The sequence below is a fragment of the Eschrichtius robustus genome, chromosome 14, assembly GCF_028021215.1.
Source record: "Eschrichtius robustus isolate mEscRob2 chromosome 14, mEscRob2.pri, whole genome shotgun sequence".
In the NCBI taxonomy this organism is placed as follows: Eukaryota; Metazoa; Chordata; class Mammalia; order Artiodactyla; family Eschrichtiidae; genus Eschrichtius; species Eschrichtius robustus.
In genome coordinates this window covers 51,069,278-51,090,294 of record NC_090837.1, presented here as the reverse complement: position 1 = coordinate 51,090,294, position 21,017 = coordinate 51,069,278, and the positions used below count along the sequence as shown (strand labels likewise).

At 43.3% G+C, this 21,017-nt stretch overlaps 1 protein-coding gene across 2 annotated transcripts in view; it reads right to left on the bottom strand.

Moving 5' to 3' along the window:
* The window catches only part of GALNT1 (polypeptide N-acetylgalactosaminyltransferase 1), a 127,927-nt gene extending 108,247 nt beyond the window's left edge, over positions 1–19,680 (bottom strand). Inside the window, exon 1 of one of the 2 annotated variants that reach the window (XM_068563679.1) lies at positions 19,621–19,680. The gene's annotated coding sequence lies outside the window, so the exon portion shown is untranslated. The remainder of the gene's footprint in view (positions 1–19,620) is intronic. The other variant, XM_068563676.1, reaches the window with a different exon arrangement.
* Between the last annotated feature and the right edge of the window lie 1,337 nt (positions 19,681–21,017).

Here is a 21,017-nt window from a genome sequence, read left to right as displayed (position 1 = left end):
AAACAGTGCACAATTTGCCCTGCTCTCTTTCCCTCTGTGCCAGTGCTGGCAACATTTAAGACGGTAACTGCTCCCTCAGCTTGGGTCCCAGAGGGGCATGAGGCAGAGCAGAGTCCCCAGCCAACCAGTATATAAGCCACTGAGATTTGGGGGTTGCATGCTAGTACAGCATAACTCATCCTACCGTGACGTGTACAAATATAAATGCCTAAATATTCATAATTGTTTGAGCACAATCGCTAATATAAAGACTTGTTTTCACAGTGTTGTAACTGCTTTTGATGCTAAAAAAAAAAAAACAGTACTAAATAAACATACGCAGACAACTGAAACCTTAAAGCAAGGGAGACCTAAGTTAGCTCCAAAGTTTACCAGGGAAAAAAGTCTCTGCTAGAAGAGGCAACTATATAAGCACTTAAAAGCTACTGGTTTTAAGACTGTCAGAATGTTGATAATTCCTGAGGTAAGAAGATGAATATATGGGGATTCATTACACTATTCTACTTCCATACACATTTGAAAATTTCCACAGTAAAGAGAGAGAATATGAACAATCTGAAGAATCTTAAAGAAACCAAAAAAAAATTTTTTTTAATAAATAAATAAATAAGCTACTGGTGGTTTTAAGTCCTCGGGGGCGGGGGGGGGGTAGTTTTTAAAACACTGTTAAAAACTTTACTACTGCTACTTACATACAAGCTGTAGAAAGAGACTGCCTTGGGGCTACTAAATTATAATAAAAATCTGAGATGGCTCACTGTTTTTCAAAAACAAAAATCTCCTAATTCCTGATTAAGTCTAACTAGATATTTGTCGTGGGTTCCAAAATAGAGGATATTTGAGATGAAAAGTACATTACAGCTTATTCAGGGCAACCTTCTTGTTATTGCTAATAGGGAAATTTAGGTCTGTGACATAGGTTCTTAATGGCAAAGTAGAAACTATAACCCAGGTCCTCTGAGTCTAATTCATGCAGTTTCTACCTTGCCAGGTTAGGGGACCAGATTATTTAACAGTATCTTGATGATTTTACTTTGAACATCCAGCAGAAAGAATCTCGTTATCTCTTTCCAGTGCAATTCTGCATTATGACATCTGCTGAGATGCCGTTAGCTGTAAGTGAACAGAAATCACACCTCAAACTGCTTAAACATAAGGAAATTTACTGGCTCACATAACTGTTAGTCCAGGGGTAGGGTGGAATTCAGAGTTGTCAGCCTAGCAACTCTCGCTCCATCCCTCTGCAATACTTTCCGCCACCTTCTGGAGCTGGTTTCCTCCTTGAGTTTAACAAGATTGCTGCAGCAGCTCGGAGCCTCACAGTCAAATCTGACAAAGTCTATACAAAGAGAGCGGCCACTTCCCCATGCCTTGGACAAGGAAAAAAGTCTTTCCCAGAAGCTTCAGCAGATTTTCCCTCAGCCTAAAATTGTAACATGCCTATTTCTGAATCAATCCCTAGCAAGGGGGATGGGACTACCATGATTGCCTTAGATTACTCAGGGCCACCACTGATGGCCACACAGTGGGGAGAAGAGAAGCCATGACTGGGAGAGAACTGCACATCAATACAAGGATAGCCAGTGATTCCTAATCTACAGCCAAGAAGCCTCGGGAAGTTGAAGAACTGCCTCACTACCTTTCTGAATAAATTATATCATTTGTGTGTGTGTGAGAGAGAAAGAGATACATGGTACTACCATTTAAAAATATGCACATACACTAAAATTAATAAAATTCAATTTTATTTAAAAGCATTAACTAATTCATGATAAGTTTTTAAACAGCATAGAGGCAATGCAGCACACACTACCTAGGTTTGCACCTGGCTCTCACACCTATTATCAGGTAAGTTCACACAAGTGGTTACCCACATTAAAAGAGTATTGTGATGATTAAATAAGCAGCATGTAAAGGGCTGATATCAGACACAGTATAAACTGTATTGAGCAAAGCACTAAGTAAGTTCTAGCTATTGTCTTACACAAGTAAGCTACTACAGTGTGAAGAATTATGAAAAAATTTTTAATTGAGGTTAACATCGGTTTGTAACATTATATAAGTTTCATGTGTACAACATTATATTTCTACTTCTGTGAACCCGACAGGGTGCTCACCCCCAAAAATTTAGTTTCCATCTGTCGCCATACAGTTGATCCCCTTTATCCATTTCACCCTCCCCCCACCTCTTCCCTCTGGTAACCACTACTCTGTTCTCCACATATATGTGTTTTGTCTAGTTTGTTCATTTATTTTGGTTTTCTGTTTTTTATAGATTCCACATATGAGTGAAATCATGTGGTACTTAGTCTTCCTCTGACTTATTTCACTTAGCGTAATACCCTCAAGGTCCATCTATGTTATTGCAAATAGCAAGATTTCATCTTCTTTATGACTTAGTAGTATTCCACTGTATATGTATTCAATATACCACATCTTTATCCACTCATCTGTTGATGGGCACTTAAGTTGTTTTCATATCTTGGCTATTGTAAATAATGCTGCAATGAACATAGGGGTGCATATATCTTTTCAAATTAGTGTTTTTTATTCTTGGATAAACACCCAGAAGTGGGATAGTGGATCATATGGTAGTTCTATTCTTAACTTTTTGAGGAATCCCCATACTGGATCCATAGTGTCTGCACCAATTTACATTCTTACCAACAGTGTAGGAGGGTTCCCTTTAAGAATCATGAAAATCTTTGATATTGAAAAGGAGACATTTCTTTTCAGCTGCCTAGCATCCATCCTAATTTCCTTTTGGAGAATTACCTCTCCCTGCCTTGTATAATCTTGCGGAGATTGTATAACCATATGTCTACTCAGGTTCACTGCTGCAATCTATACAAAAATATAAAGGGGGAGACTTTCCCTGTCTGTCTCTGATGGAAACCCTTTTTCCCTAGTTCAGCACACTCCAGCATATAAAAGGTTCATGTTCATAATGAAACTCTATTATACCTCAATAATATGTAAGGGCAGAGATTATTCAGAGGTGAGAGAACAGTATAAGTTATCCAGCTGGCTTGGTTCAGGTTTAAAGTCCTCAACAATTTTTTCCTGGAATTCTATTTTTACTATCCTGGTCTACATCACTAGATCCCTGTCTACTTTGATTTGTCTTATTTCCACCTTCCCGCCCAATCTGAATCTAGCTACTGTTTTTAGTTCCCATTTTGAGTCTGGAGAAAAGTTTTTCCATTTCAGGGCTCAGAAAAACCCGTGCTAAGTGACTTCGTGCTTCTTTCTGCTCTGACATAATCTATCCTAACTTCTATATCTAACACCCAGTGTCCTAAGTTCTCTCCCAAAGCTCTCCTGTTTTCCCTGGTCTCCACAGCACCCTCTCTCTCCAAAATATACATTCCCTACCTTCTTCCATTTCTCAAAAGGTACCCCAAATTTAACTTTTTAAAAATGCCTACTGGAAAATCGCATCTAACTGGTGGTTTCTTTCCCCTCTAGCCTAGTTATTATATCTCTTCATAATATTCTAATTTACAAAAAAAAAAAAAAAAATTAAGGCAACTCTCATCTGGCCCAGAAATATCTATGACTTCCATTTGCAAATTTAAAAAAAATACTGGGGTGGAAGAATTACTTTTCACTGTATAACTTTTGGTACTGTCAGGATATTTTACCATGTAAATGTTAACTTCTATTTTTAAAAAATTCCCATTACTTAATAATGCAAAAAAAATGACCTTAGTCTCCTTACTCTCCCAGTAGTATTTTTATGCAGAAACATGTGGACATGACATGGAGAGAAGAAAGCATCCCTAAATTCATAATCATTTTTGTTTAGTTTTGTTTGGAAGGTGGCAAGTAAACAGGCAGCAGCTTGCTGCCATAGGCTTACAGTCTGGTTACTAAACAAGCCAATGGTCTTCCACTGCTGAAAGTTTAAAGGAAATGTGAAGACCTTTGTGGAGCCCCTGACCCCTCAGAAAGTGATATTGGCAAGGACTTCTAGGGACCCAGGTGATGGCATGACTGGGTTAGTCACTGCCACTTCTCACAAGTCTGGAGCTGCTAGTAAATGAAAACAGAACAGGTCAGGACTGGCAATCAAGCATCGCTGTGGGTGTGAGTAAAGTGAACTGCAGGTGGACCCCACTTTGTCTGCCCTAAAAAAATGGATCAGTCCCAATCTTCTTACATATTATTTTATTACATTTTTGTTATATATGAGGGTATTCTACATAGGACATTCGCCATAATATTAAGAGTATTGTAATAGTTAAGTGTGAACTGTGGATTAGTCAAAATCTGCTGCTTTATTTAGGCCCCACTCCCAAAAGATGTAACCTTATATTCCGAGACTGATCTTCAAGACACCACCCAACCCCACAGTGGGCTGATGTCAGCACTGGATTGACTGCCTTCTTCCTCACTTCCAATCCCCTCCATCCTCCATCGGCTGCAACACTCAAGCTGACTTCTAACACTGTCGTCCTCAGAGGCCCGGATCCTGGCGCTCTGTCTTCTGTCTCAGGGCTCAACACCAACCTGCCCGTCCACACCTTACACGGATACCTCGGCCCACACCAAACCCAGACACAGACCACACCTGGCCACGGTCTCCCCACCATCTGGCGCAGACATTCCTCACCCCACCAAACCTGCCCTTCTCCATTTGCCCCTGAGCCACCTCCTCTTCCCCTACCCCACCTTCCACGTGCTCAGCTACCAACCAAGAAGTCACACAACCTTTGTTATTACACCCTCCTGACACACAAAAAATCCCTCACCCACTGGACCTTTCGGCCTTTCAGTCCTAACCCTAGGCAAGTCCCACTGTTTTGTTCTGCTTTGACTTCCAGGTTATTAACATCACAGAGAAAGTTCGGACACCAGGCTGGCTGGGTCCACCGGAAACCCACTTCACAGCCCAGCCAGCCACGTGTGCACACCCTCATGGCCACGCCACGTGGCCCTGGCCCCGGCTCCACTAAGTCTCTCTTCCTCAGATACGTGCTCGCCCTCTGCTCTCTCAGAGCCCTTCCCCGTCCCCAAGGGGACGTGCCCTCCACTTGCACACGTAGTCGCATCCCTTCCCACAGCCTCGGAAGCCTTGTTCCACACACGCTTTCCTCCTGTCTCTCACACTCACCAGCCCTTTCTCCTGAGATAATTGTCAGAGATGAGGATTTTGTCTCTCCTTTCCCCACAAAACCAGACTCTTAAAAAATGAACTGCCAACATTTAAACATCAGGACTTTGCACTCAAAACAAAACCAGGATCCCTGGCTTCTCTGGGAAAACAGAACCCTCTGCCCCCAGGGAGAGAGCACACGCCAAGAGCAAAGTCCTCCTTGGAGCCGATGGCTGGCCGCCCCCTCCCGCGGGGGCATTTGTCCCCTCCGACCACAACCCTCCTTCCTTGTCCCGTCAGCCCTGCGCTGGGCCCCTGCTCTCACAGGCCACTCCCACTGCTTACAGGCAACGGCCGCTCCTCCTGTCCTGCAAGTCACCCGCCTCGACTGCCCCGATCAAGCCCCGCCCTCCTCCTCCTCTCAGCTCCTCAGGGAACTGGCTCCACCTGCCGTCACCACTGATCACCTTGTAATACGATTTCTGCCGTCACCTCGCTGCTGGAACTGCAGGGAGCAGAGCAAGTCTCTCCACACTCCGGCCTGCCCAGCAGCACTGGACAGGAGTGCCCGTCATTCCTCACAAGGCCCCCTCCCCCAAAGTCAAGGCTTTCCTGACTCTGTTCTCTTCTAATTCTCCTCCTGACCTTCCAATGGCCAGGCACCCGGAAACACCTCTGAAGGCCATGCAGGCCCCACAGTCAGCACGCTCTCCCCTGTAACACTGCCACCAGCCAGCCCAGGTCTTGGAGTTTCTCTCAAGGAAAAAACAACAGGAAAAAGACTCAGTCTAAACCTGACCACAGTCTTGCACCTCGAAAGGTACGCATGCTGATTTATTTATTCAACATTACCGCTCACTTCTCAGCTGGAAGCACCTGTGCTTATTAAGAGACCAGTAAGTGAAGTTCCCTATTTTTGCCTAAGGAAGTCACAGCACAGAAGAAACACAGATGAATAAACTGAGCGTCAACACGATACATGATGTGATAGAGGAAAAAGCACCACTGAGGGAAAGGCCAGGGAGGGCCCGAGCAGCTTGCTGAGAGAGACACTAGAGCCATCCTCAGCCTCACACACACCCACTGCCACCACTGTAGTCCAGGCCTCCTGCAAGTCTCCTCACTGGTCTCCACGCTTCTCTTCCATCCATCCTACCTCCTGCATGAATCCATTCTCCACACTGCAGCAGGGTGATCTGCCTAAAATTTGAGACCGGGCTCTCTCCTGCTCAGAGCCTTCCAACAGCACTGGGATTAAGCTCCTGCATCACCCGTCCCGTCGTCCCTGCCAATTTCCCTCCCTGCGTCTCACCTCACTTTCCATTGCACCAGTGGCCCTTCAGCCACAGTGATCTTTCAGTTCCTTAAACAGAGTGAGTCCTCTTCTGCTACACGGCCTCTGCACGTACCATTCTTTTTACCTGGAATCTTCTTGCCCCACTCTCTGTATTAAATCTTTTTTGACCTCTGGGTCTCAGCTGAAACATCATTTCCCCATTATTTATTTTGTTTGTTTGTTGTGAAAACTCCCATTGTTCACTTGTCTCTATTTTTGTCTACCCCGTTAGATTGTAGATCAACAAGCACAGGAACCATGTCTGTTCTGTTCACTGTGTATTCACATAACCTGGCCCACAGCAGACACTCAATAAATATTCGCTCAATGACGATGTAAAAGACTCTTTCCTTCTCTGCAGTCCCAAATGTAAGTATCCCCTTGGATTCATTTCTCGGCCCTCTCCACCACTCCCTATTTTCACCATCTCCATGCTGCTCATGCTTATCTGTACCTCCAGAACTGACCTCTCCTGCCAAGATCAAGTTCCACAATTACGATGGCCTCAGGACAGTTCCACCTGGAGTCCCTCTCTGGCACCTGCAACTGGACATGTCTCAAGACACACTCAGTAACTATCCTCAAACAAACTCCTGTTTTTTTCCATTTCTGTTAATGGTGATATTCTCCTAGAGGTCGAGTGACTGACATCTCTCTTTCCTTCGTCCACTGACAAGAACATCTGATTCCATCTCTAAAAATGCAGCTATATGTTCCTGCATACACGGTCAACTAGACTGGTGCATTAGCCTCACGTCCTACCTCTAGTCTTAAAATAAAAACCACCCACCTACATGTATTTTAAAGTTCAATTCTGATGTCAATCAACAGTCCATCAAAATCCTTCAATGTCTCCCTACTGTCCTCCAAATAATGTCCATATTCTTCTGCTTGGTATTCAAAGACCCTATTAATCTTGTCCACACTATTCTAACCAGGCAATCTAGCTTAGTGGTTAAGACCATAAACTCTGGAGCCAGACCGCCATGTTAAATGCACAGACACAGGGAAGGTGCACATCCCAGCTTCACCACTTAACTTCCCTGGGCTACAGTTCCTCCATCCTTCATCTAAACAATGGGGATAATGATAAGAGTAGTTACCTCCAAGGACTGTTATAACGATTAAATGAACTAGTGTACGTAGAACACTTGGAATAGTGCCTGGCACTGATCAGTGCTACACACGTTGTGTCTTATTTATGTTTTGCAGCACCATCTCCAACTGTCAATAGCTTACATCCCAGTCTATCTGAACCAACTCCTTGTTTCTCTAATACTCCTCAAACTTCTTCTGAGGTAAGAGCCCACGACACCAGCTGATAAACACTGGCTGATAAGCTGCCAGTATTACACCCCTTCCTCTAACTCAAGGACATCTCCAGTCGAAAGCTTCTACCACAAAGCTCCTTTCTCTCCAGGAGTGTCCTTATAGCTCATGCACTGAAATGCCCCAGAGGCTGCTCATCACAGGATTTCCAGCCCTATTCAGAGACTCCTAGTCTACAATTAACCATCCTCTTCTTCCCTCTACTTTCTCACTCCTCTCCCAAGTTTCAGATCAGAGACCATCTTACCACCATTCTCCATGCCGAGTGGCAAAACTGTTTTAGTTCTCTTATGCCCCTATTTCTGGGTAGAAGTTGAAACTCTCATGGCTGTTCTCCCTACAACAGTCCTATTTCATCAGGTAGTGTTCTCTCTGCATGGAAACACTTAAAATAATTAAAACTAATTCTGCAGCTTGACTATGAGCAGAATATGGACTTCTCTCTGAAGCAGTCAGGCCTCACCTACCCTCTACAGCCCCTGCCACACACAGGGACTGGTAAATACTAGAAAAGTGTTTATTGGTAACTCACGAATCCCTAGAGGCGGGAAAATGAGAGTTACGACATTCCCAGAAAATTTCACTCACTCTTTAACCTTAAGAGAAACAATGAATATAAACTGCAATGTGCAATTTCCAAAGACCAATCCAATAACTTAGCATGTGGCTTTACCAACAAATGCAAATTCTACTCCTATTTATAACTGAACTGATACTTAAAAAAAAAATTTTTTTTTAACGAGAAGGAAGTCCTAACTACCAAGGACACAAAGATCTAGCAAAAACCATGACATCTAAACTAAAGAACTACCTTCAATTCACCTCAAGGCTCCCCAAAAGGTTTTATCTAGTGTCTCTTAGTGTTTATCCCATAGCTAAGGTTGCCAACCAAAAGATTACATACCAGAAACCTATATTTACACATCTTTACAGAACCAAAAACCACCATATGTTCTCTATGTAACATTAGAAGTTATAATTACAATGACTGTAAAGGATTCTTATAAACACTTGTAGGAATTTATTCTATAACATAACATTTTATAAGAACTCTAAAAATTAAAGGAGAAATAAGTCACATAAAATCAGAGGTGCACTCTGAACTCTGATCGCTAATGTAACAGCTACCCTAAAACATTCCTTCTCCTTAAGGATTAAAAGGGTTTCACATTGAAGACATTCCTACAAAAATACAAGGAAAATAGCAGAGGAGAAACTAAACTGAATGGCTTATCACTGACTTCTAGTTTCAGAAAGAATCAAGCAGTCATACCCTAGGCAGTGCTAGTCAAAGTGTGGTCCTTAGACAGCAAACTGCTTGCACCTACTCCATGAAGAGTAAGTACAGAGATTGAGAGTAAGCACTTAGAAACTATGACAGCAATGTTACAGAACTTTTACATCTACTAAATCTAACAATAAAAAATTGTAAGTTATATATTGTAGGCTTTTAATTTCATTTTTCTTATAATTCATACTTTACATATGTTAGAAAAGAATCAGCCTGTGACAAAGGGAAAATGTTAAAAACGGGTCCTTCAGGGACATTTGCTTCCGGGAAAATGGAGTAGATGTACTTTTCCTTATTTCTCCCACTAACTACAACTAAAAATTCTAGACAGTGCGTATGAAACAAACATAAGAAGACTCTTAAATGTGGAGAGAAGAAGGCAGACTGGCAAGGCCTCAGGCCCTGAGGAACAACACAGTGGTGACTACCCTGGGTTTTATTTTTGCCTCATATATCCCAAACTTGGAAGTGAAGAAGCTGGCCAACTGGAAATGCCAACAGTCACAGACCAAAAAAAAAGCCCAACAAAAGCCTGCTCTCTCTAGCCAAAGGACCAAAAAAGGGACATCTTAGCAAGACAGAAAACGCTAAGGGAAAAAAATGACTCTACTCCAGACAAAAACCACAGAAAAAACTGTGGCCCACCGAGGCCAGCAAAGTTCAGGTAGGTAACTTAGATTTCCATATACTCACCAGGCTGTAACAAGGCACCCCAACCCCATCCACACTAGACTGGTGCTAAGGAGGCCAAGTAGGGAGCCCAGGCTTTTATCCATGTCAGCTGGTAACAAGGCACCCTTCCACATCATGTCCCCTGAGGATCCTGAACCTCTAACCCCATCTGACAGTAACAAAACACTCTACTTCTTGGGTCGAGGGAGGCCAAGTGGGGAGGCTGTACTTCTAATTCCTCCTAGCAATAACAAGGTAGCACCACATGCCACCCCTACCCCTGCTGGAGTGGTGTCAAAAAAAAGCCAGCTAAAACAAAGGCTTAAATAAGATCCAGAATTTCATAGAATATGAAAATTTCCAAGTTTTAATAAAAAAAAAACAAAAAGACACTCACCATACCAAAAGCCAGGATGCCCTCAAACTAAATGAAAAAGACATTAATAGATACCAACGCCAACATGACAGAGATGTCAGAATTATCTGAGAATGATTATAATGCAGCTGTGACAGAAATGCTTCAACAAGAAATTTCAAAATAAATAAATAAAAACAAATAAATAACCTCAACAAAGAAACAGAAGATACAAATAAAAACAAAATGGAAATTTTAGAGCTGAAAAATACCGAAATGAAAAGCTAAGTTGATGAACTCAACAGCAGAATGGAAGGGACAAAGAAACTGGAAGATACAAAAACAGAAATTACTCAAACTGAACAACAGAAAGAAACAAACTAAAGAAAATTGACAGCCTTAGGAACCTGTGGGACCATAACAAAAGATCTAACATTCAAGTCATCAGAGTCTTGAAAAGAAAGAAAGTTTGCTGAAAAAGCACTTGCACTCAGGAAATAATGGTGAAAACTTCCCAAATTTGGAAAGAGACACAAACCTACAGGTTCAGGAAGCTGAGTGAATGCAAACAGGATAAACCCAAAGAAATCCAAACCAACATTTATCACTATTAAATTTCTAAAAACTAAAAATAAAGAAAAAATCCTGAGGACAGTGTTAGATAAAAGACACCTTAACTACGGAAGAAAAACTATTCAGACAGTGGATTTCTCATCAGAAACCATGGAGGCCAGAGGTAAGTGGTACAACATTTTTCAAATGCTGAAAGAAAAGATCAACACAATCCTATATCCAAAGAAAATATCCTTCAGGAATGAAGAGCAAATCAAGTCATCCCCAAATGAAGGAAAACAAAGAAAATCTGTCGCCAGCAGGCATACCCTTAAGAATGGCTAAAGGAAGTTCTTAAAAACAAAAAGAAATGATAAGAGAAGGAATCTTGACACATCAAGAGAAAACACAGTAAGCAAAAATACAGATAAATAGGCTTTCCTTATCCCCTTGAGTTTACTCATTTATGTTTGTGAAAGCAAAAACTATAACACAGTGTCTAGTGTACTTGTAAATGTTTTTAAAAGAAATAAATACAATTGTATTAAAATGTGGGCGAGTAAAGGGATGTATAGGGAAGTAAGGTTTCTGTGCTTCATCTGAACAGGAAAAATGATGACACCACTAGACAATGATTAGCCAGGTATATATAATGTAATACCTAAATCAACCAGTAAAAATACTTTTAATTTAAAAAAACTATACAAAGAAATACACTCAAAAACACTAATAAATTAAAATGGAATTGTAAAAAAAAAAAAAAAAGCTCAAGTAACCCACAGGAAGCTGGGAGGAGGAGCAGTGGGGGAATACCCAGAGAAACAAAATACAGAGGGAATAAACAAAAAATTAAATGGCAGACTTAAGCTCTAACAGATCAATAATAACATTCATTGTAAATGGTCTAAATGCATCAATGAAAAAGACAAAGATTGCTAGAATCAACTAAAAAACATGATCCAACTATATGCTGTCTACAAGACACTTAATTCAAACATAACAGTTTAGGCAGGTTGAAAGGAAAAGAATGGAAAAGGATATATCATTCAAACAAAGGAAAGCAATCAAAGGAAAAAGAAAAGTAGCAGCTATGTTAATATCAGATAAAAGTAGAATTCAGAGCAAAGAGAATTACTAGAGACAGAGAAGGACATTATGTAGTGACAGAAAGTGTCAACCCACCACGAAAACACAGCAACCTTAAATGTGTATGCAGCAGAGAGCTGCAAAATATGTAAAGCTAAAAACTGATATAACCTAAAAGGAGAAACAGACAAATCCACAAATATAGTTGAGACTTCAACATCCCTCTCTCAAGAGTTGATAGAATACCTAGGCAGAAAACCAGCAAGGGTATAGAAGAACTCAACAACACTATCAACCAACAGAATGTAATCAACATATACGAAACATTTATAAAACACTCCACTCAACAGCAGAAAACACATTCTAATCAAGTGTCCACAGAACATATACCAAGATAGACTATATTTTAAGCCATAAAACAATCCTAAACACATTTAAAAGAACTGAAACATACAGAGTGTATTCTCCAACCACAACAGAATCGAAGTAAAAACCAAAAACAGAAAGATAACAGGAAAATCTCCAAACACCTGGAAACTAGACAACACACTTCTAAATAATCCATGGGTCAAAGAAGTCTCAGAGAAATAAAAACATATATTGAACTGAGTGAAAATAAAAATAAAACAGAATTTGTGGGACACAGCTAAAACAGTGCTTAGAGGAAAATTTATACTGCTAAATGCCCCCATGAATATAAATGCAAAAAGTCCTCAACAAAATATTAGTAAATAGAATTCAGCAAAATATAAAAGGGATAATACACCATGGCCAAGTGGGGTTTATTCCAGGAATGCAAGGCTGGCTCAATTAAAAATCAATCAAAATAATCCATCATACCAATAGGCTAAAGAAAAAAATTACATGACCATATAAAGATCAATGCGCAAAAAGCACTTAATGAAATTCAACACCCATTCATGACAAAAACTTTCAGAGAGACAGGAACAGAAGGGAACGTCCTCAACTTGATGAAGAGCATCTAGAAAAACCCTACAGTTAACACTATACATAATACTGTGTAGTATAAGTACCTGACAATTAGCTTTTTTGATTGTGCAATGTAAATGCCTGACATTAAGCTTTTGATGTCCCAGGCATCCAGTTCAAAGACATCCATCTTGAATAAACACATTGCCAGCTACACAGCTAGATAGAGAGCCGTGCCGCCCCACCCATAAAGTTGCATTTTTTTGTTTATGTTTTTTCTTTAAGAGAGCTCTAGTCATTAGATAACTGACCATTTGACAGCTTGCTTTTTCCTTCCTGTGCCCTAATTCCTGCTCTTATGTCTTACATTCACCAATAAAGAGAGAACCCACAAAACCCTAGGCCCCTCACCATCAACCCCAAAAAAAGCAGAAACCCAGGTCTGCACTCTTTACCCACAACCTCGTTGTGTGGCCTCAGGCATGCCATGTACCCTCCTCCAGGACCTGTAATAAGCCTTTTTTTTTCAAACTTCCCTTATGGTTGTTGCAGAGGTGTGTCTTACAATCACTGTAAGAGCACAAGGGCCAGTCCAGACACAAAACTGGCTCCAGAAGGGGAAATGTCTGTGTGGGGGCTCACCACAGGCCCAGGTGAGTGCCAGTCATTTCTAGCCAATAGCATCACTATGGACTGGCAGAGACTAACCCAAAACATAGTGAAAGACTGAATGCTTTCTCCCTAAGATCAGAAACAAGGCAATAACGTCCTCTCCTATTATTCTTATTAGACATAGTACTAGAAGTTTTCGCCAGTGCAATCAGGCAGGAAGAGGAAGTAGACAGCATGTAGATTGAAAAGGAAGAAATAAAACTGCCCCTATGTAGACAAGACATGGTTGTCTACTTAGAAAGTCTCAAGGAATCTACAGAAAAACTCCTAGAACTAAAAAATGGGTTCCGCAAGACTGCAGGATACAAGATCAACATAAGAAAGTTAATACTTCTCTCTACTAGCAATAAACACATTGACACCAAAATTTAAAATACAATACCATTTTTTTTAACAACTTTATTGGAGTATAATTGCTTTACAATGTTGTCTTAGTTTCTACTTTACAACAAAGTGAATCAGCTATACAGGTACATATATCCCCATATCCCCTCCCTCTTGTGTCCCCCTCCCACCCTCCCTAACCCACCCCTCTAGGTGGTCACAAAGCACCGAGCTGATCTCCCTGTGGTATGTGGCTGCTTCCCACTAGCTATCTATTTTACATTTGGTAGTGTATATATGTCCATGCCACTCTCTCACTTCGTCCCAGCTTACCCTTCCCCCTCTCCGTGTCCTCAAGTCCATTCTCTACGTCTGCATCTTTATTCCTGTCCTGCTCCTAGGTTCTTCAGAACCATTTTTTTTTTAGATTCCATATATATGTGTTAGATACGGTATTTGTTTTTCTCTTTCTGACTTACTTCACTCTGTATGACAGACTCTAGGTCCATCCACCTCACTACAAATAACTCAATTTCGTTTCTTTTTATGGCTGAGTAATATTCCATTGTATATATGTGCCACACCTTCCTTATCTATTCATCTGTCTATGGACACTTAGGTTGCTTCCATGTCCTGGCTATTGTAAAGAGTGCTGCAATGAACATTGTGGTTCATGACTCTTTTTGAACTATGGTTTTCTCAGGGTATATGCCCAGTAGTGGGAATGCTGGGTCATATGGGAGTTCTACTTTTAGTTTTTTAAGGAACCTCCATACTGTTCTCCATAGTGGCTGTATCAATTTACATTCCCACCAACAGTGCAAGAGGGTTCCCTTTTCTCCACACCCTCTCCAGCATTTGTTTGTAGATTTTTTGATGATGGCCATTCTGACTGGTGTGAGGTGATACCTCATTGTAGTTTTGATTTGCATTTCTCTAATGATTAGTGGTGTTGAGCATCCTTTCATGTGTTTGTTGGCAATCTGCATATCTTCTTTGGAGAAATGTCTATTTAGGTCTTCTGCCCATTTTTGATTTGGGTTGTTTGTTTTTTTTGATAATGAGCTGCATGAGTTGCTTGTAAAATACAATACCATTTTCAATTGTTCAAAATACAAATACTTATATGTAAATCTAACAAAAACCCAACAAAATCTAACAAAACATAGACTTGTATGATAAAACTACACAATGCTAATGAAAGAAATCAAAGATCTAAATAAATGGAGAGACATACCATGTTCATAGATTGGAAGAGACAATAGAGTAAGACATCAATTCTCCCCAAATTGATATACAGTTCTAATGCAATTCCTATCAAAATTCCAGTAAGATTTTTTTATAAATATAAACAAGATTATTCTACAATTTATATGGATAGGCAAAGGAAAGAACAGTTAATACAATTCTGAAAAAGAATGAAGTGGAAGGAATCATTCTACACCTACTTAAGACTTATTATATTGCACAGTAACCAAGACTGTACAATACTGGTGGAGGGACAGACACATAGATCAATGGAACAGAGAACCCAGAAGTAAACGCATACAAGTATACCCAACCGATCTTTTTTACAGATATAAAAGCAATTCAATGGAGGAAACAATGTTGCCTTTTCAACCAATGGTGCTATAATAGCCAAACCTGGAAACAACAAATGTCCTTCAACAGGTAAATGGTTAAAAGAACCATAAAAGTACATCCATACTATGAAATACTACTCAGCAATAAAAAGGAAGCAACTATTGATACACCCAATACCTCGATGAGTCTCCAGAGAATTATGCTGGGGGGGGGGGGGGGCGTGGGAGGCAAAAGCCAATTCCAAAAAGTACTTACTATATGACTCCATGTATAAAACATTCTTAAAAGGACAAAATTATAGAAATGGAGAACAGATTAGTGATTGTCAGGACTTAAGGAGTGGATGGAACTGGGAGGGAAGAGGGTATGGCTATAACAGAACAACACGCAGAAACCCTGTGCTGATGGAAATGTTCTGTATCTTGACTATATCAATGACACTCTCATGGGTCTGATATTGCACTACAGTTTTACATGATACCACTGGGAGCAACTGGGTAAAGGGTACATGGGATCTTTCAGAATTATTTCTTGTAACTGCATGTGGATCTACAATTATGCCACCAAAAAAAGTTTAATTTAAAAAAGCCCAGGGCTTCCCTGGTGGTGCAGTGGTTGAGAATCTGCCTGCCAATGCAGGGGACATGGGTTCGAGCCCTGGTCTGGGAAGATCCCACATGCCACGGAGCAGCTGGGCCCGTGAGCCACAATTACTGAGCCTGCGTGTCTGGAGCCTGTGCTCCGCAACAAGAGAGGCCACGACAGTGAGAGGCCCGCGCACCGCGATGAAGAGTGGCCCCCACTCGCCACAACTGGAGAAAGCCCTCGCACAGAAACGAAGACCCAACACAGCCAAAAAAATAAAAATAATAAATAAATAAATAAATAAATAAAAAATTAAAAAAAAAAAAAAAAAAGCCCAGAGTTTGGGCTTTTTGAGCACTAGCTGTCCCTAACTCCTTGCTTGGTGCCCTGAAATAAATGCTGCACTTTCTTTCATCACTCACACACACACAAAAGCCCAAAACTGGACTTTCACTCACTACTCTAAGATTCATCACCCAAATGTTAACACTTCAGAATAGATCTACCTTCTTAACAACTCTTTATTAATTCTGGCTTTGTGGTGGACTGCGGACACATAGATATAAACGTAAAATATTATCCGTACCCTCAAACACCATAAACTCAAGTAGAGTGACAAACACAGGCACAAATCAACAGTGAAAGACTTCATAAAGGAGATGAGATTTGAGCAAATCCTTGAACAAGAGGTAGCACTTACACAAGTGGAAGTGGAGATGGGGATGTCTTGGGAAGAAGAAATCATATGTAAAGACTCGGAGCTAAAAATAAACACAGTGCCTATGAAGAAAGGGGCGTGTGTGTTGTGAAATAACAAAAAGATGGAGTAAGCAGTGTGGGGGTAACAATGGAAGGTCCCCAAAAGCTGGCGCGAGGAATGCAAATGAGAGAAGACTTCCTTACCAACCCAGCCAACCAAAAGCAAGCAGCTCCCCACCACCACACAAACACAGTCTCTCCGGCACCCTTTACCTTTTCTTTCTAGCACTCATCACAAGTTTAATTATTATGCACTTACCTGCATGTTTATCTAATGCTGTCCAACCCCAGTTATCTTGAGTACCTAGCGCTGGGATTGGCACACAATAAGCGCCCAGTAAATATTAACTGAGTCAATGAACAAACAGTAAGTATTCACTTCTAGTTCCCTTCTATGCAGTTGCCCCAGTCTTCTTTCCTGCATTATCCGTCACTCCGTGCGTCATGGTCCCTCTCTGACCCACTGCCTCTTTTAGCTAATCTCTCCTTTTTCCTAGCTCCTCCACCTCAGCCCAGCTCTTAACCCATCATAAAAAACTCAGTATATTTTAAAATAGTGGTTCACATTTGCAATGTTGTAACACACTTCTGAATCTCAACCAATTAAGAACTGTATCCCAAGAATCTGTTACTGAAAACAAAGCACTACAGTTGTAAGTTGTTACAGAAGCATAATAGACGTATATATTACATAAACAGACAAATACCAGCAGAAATAGCTATTCCTGTCAGGGTCTTACTTTTCTGAATATGAGAGCCTTTTCCCAGTATTAGATGATCCTAACTGGTCTGTGGAAAGCTGCCCACTGAAGACAGCCAGGACAGTACTCCTCAAGGCTACCAAAGTTACACAAAACAAGGAAACCTGAAAAACTGCCACAGACCAAAGACTAAGGAATCATGATGACTAAATGCAATGTGGTGCAGTGTGGTACCCTGGACAGGATTCTGGAACAGAAAGAGGATATTAATGGGAAAATTGGTGAAATCCAAATAAAGTCTGGAATTTAGTTTTTAAAAAATAATATATATACACATATACATATGTATGTGGCACTAAGATATGATTAAGATTCAAATTTATAAATATTATTTTATATTATTAAAAAGAGAAAGAGATAGGGCATGCAAGGGAACCAGGAAATGAAACTCAGGCCAGGGTAGCTGGGGCTTAGAGCTGAAAAACTACACATAGATCTACCTTCATTTTGATTCTGGTCCTATGCCCTTACCCGCTGCCCTGAATATTACCTTGCCTGAATTGCTTGGGATTAACTAGTTTTGACTTCTGAACAGGCTCATTAATATACGCAAGAAGCATTTATTGAGTGCCTACTGCTTACCAAGCACTGTGCAGTCTTTGAAGATACATGGCTGGAAAAGGAAGACAAAATCTCTGCTCTCATAAAGCTGACACTCTACTACAGAAGCCAGGCATTTAACAGGTATTTGTGTAAATGATGAGTGTTCCCAAGGCATTCAAAGTTGGCTTAAGAGCCCTACCAAACAATCCATCAGGACATTTGTTAAACCCAAATAAGGCCTTCAGTATGAAAACAAATCACTTGAGATCTGAGATCTATCACCTGTGACCTGTTAAATCACTTTAACAGACACTCATTCAGTTGATGTGGCTTGGGACCTGAGATTCTGCATTTCTTCCAAACTCCCAGGCGACAGAGATGCTGCCGCTGGTTCACGAACCACACTTTGCATTAGCAAAGCACTGAAGGTACCACGGAAACATCCCTTAAACTATCATGTAAAATGCAAGCTCCATGAAGCCAAGGACATTTTGCCTCTCCTATTCACCATACTATACCCAGGACTTAAAACTATGCCTCATAGACAGATGGCACTCAACAAATATTTACTGAATAAGCCAATGGATATATGGTCTAAACAAGTGCTGTTCAATAGTAACCACCGGTCACATTTGGCTACTGAACACTTGTAATGTGGCTAGTGAATTTTCACAACTTTAATTTTAATTAATTTAAATAGCCACACGTGGTTAGTGGCTACCACAATGGACAACCCAAGTCCAGACACAGATGTAATGTAAAGAGCACTGGATTAATAAGACCTAGGTGTGAATCCCAACTCTGCTGCTTAGCTTGCGCCCTGTAAAGTTACAGCTTCTTAGGGCCTCAACTTCATTTGTGAAATGAGGACAAAATACCCACCCATCCCACCCCACCCTCTCAGAGTTCTTGACAAGAATTATTATAGATCAATGCGTTGATATTAAGCATAACGTATGATCTCTGCCCTCCAGATACAGTTCACAATCACAAAGACTACTCTGACCATTGCCCACACTTGCCAGAAAATGCCAAGCCCGTCTGGTTAGCTTAGCGGCTCTGTGAATGAGACCAAGGTCACAAGTTCGGAGGAGGGGGACCCTCACTTAGCAAGGTTGACTAGGTAAGAGAGGCAATGACACTGCAAATCATCACAATTCCTGGCAAATCTTTAAATGGGCATTGCATTGATTATGGATGAGTAAATGACATTTCATTCATTCATTCTTCCAGGAAGCTGTACTACATTACCTAACGCCTGCTATTTCCCATCCACAGACGTCTGCTAATTCAGGGCCGGGTCCTCTTCGCGGGTAGTGGGCCGGAAGCCCCCAACCCGGGCCGCCCGTGTGTCCTCCCCTCCCGCGTCGCGCCGGCCGGACGGGGGTCAGCCTGGCACCGCGACTCCAAGTACCACACAGCCGGACCGAACCCAGGAGCCATATTTTGCTGTATTTTGGTCAATAAAACAAACTTCCGTCTTCTAAAGAAAAACGGTTCTAACTCAATGTCAAACTAGGACGGAAACTCGCTTCTCGCCGCAGCGGCCAACCAGAGACGCCGCGTGTCCAGCAGCCCCCGAGTCCCCGACCCGGACCCCGCGCCCAGCGTGCCCGCGCCCCGGCCGCGCCGGCCACAAAGGGACGGGAGACGCGGACGCGGCCGGGCCTCCTCCTCCTCCTCCCCCGGCCCCGCGTCAGCCGCCGCGGCTCCGGGACGGCCCGGGCGCGGGCGGACACTCACCTCGGTCCGCGCGCGGCGGCGGCGGCGGCGGCGGGCGCTCCTCGGAGCCGGCCCGGGCGGTCGCGGCGCGGTCCCGCGGGCCGCAGCGCGGGCGCTACTCTCGGGCCGCCGTCCGCCGCGCCGCCTCCTCGACCACTGCCGGCGGCTCCCCCGGCGGGCGGGCGGGCCCGACGCGGGCCCCGCCTCCGCCGCGCCTGCCCCCTCCTCCTCGCGGGGCCTCGCGGGCTCGGCGCGCTACTCCGGGCCACCCCGCATGCTGCTGCCGCCGCCGCTACCGCTCACTCGGGACCGCCTCAGCACGGCGGTCCGGGGCCGCAGGGCCGCCCACGCAGGCCGCTTGGGCGCGGTCCTCCCGCTCGGGGCGTGCTGGTGGCGGCGGCGGCCCGTGCGGCTGCGCGGGGGAGGCGGGGGCGCCGCGCGCTCACCCGGATGCGGCGCCCCCGCCCCTGCGGCGAGCCCACCTCGGGGCCGCGGCGCTTTCCTCGGGGGCGTGAAGGTTCCGGCTTCTCGGCGCCTCTACCTCTGCCTGTCCCACCCGTGGCGAGGCGCGGAACCCGGGCGCCGGAGCGAGGGCCTCCGGGCGGCGCTGCCGGTTCTGTCCCGGGCGGGAGCCTGGGTCTGCGACGGGCTCGGCCGTGAGGTCCGGGCCGAGTGGTCTCCACCTGAACCTGTGCACGGACAAAGGGGCTGCCGCCGCAAGTGAAGTACAGCTCGGGCCGTTTCACGTCGAGCAGGTCGCGGGGTGGGAGGAAAGCACGGTGCCCTCACCGCGCCGACGAGATCTTCGGATCGATCCCGGGGCCGAGGCCAGGGCTGTTCCTGACCCGCGAGCGGTCGACGAGGACTCGGAGCTGGAGGACGGTCAGCGGCCCCTTGGTCTGGCCGAGCTGAGCGCTGCCCCCGGCGACGGGGATGCAGGAGGTCCAGGACCCAGGGTGGGCGGCGAGAGGGGAGGCCACCGACCGGCAAAGCCGGAAGAGGCAGACAGGCCTTGGGGGACAAAAACAACCCCGGCCCCCGCAGGATAGGGGCTGTTTAGGGCAGTGTCTCCCACGTAGTTCTGAGAGGGGCCCTTCCACTGTGCCCCCTTGGGAAACACTCTTCCTTGGCACTAATTCCAGTACCTAGCCGTACCTTAACCTGAAGAGAAGACGCAGCCTGGTCTTCTGTCACTCACTAGGCATGACCAACTGTTCTTTTAATAAATTTTCTACTTGAATCATTCAGAGGTTTTTGTGTTTTGCTTGCCAGCGGTGAAACTAATGTTTATAATATTTAAATGGTCCCATTTTTATATTTTAAATAAAGGTATGTTCGCAGAAAGAACCAAAAGGCTGGAAGCAAATAATGTTACTGAAGATTATCTGTGGAATTTTACTATCCTATTTTGTGCTTAT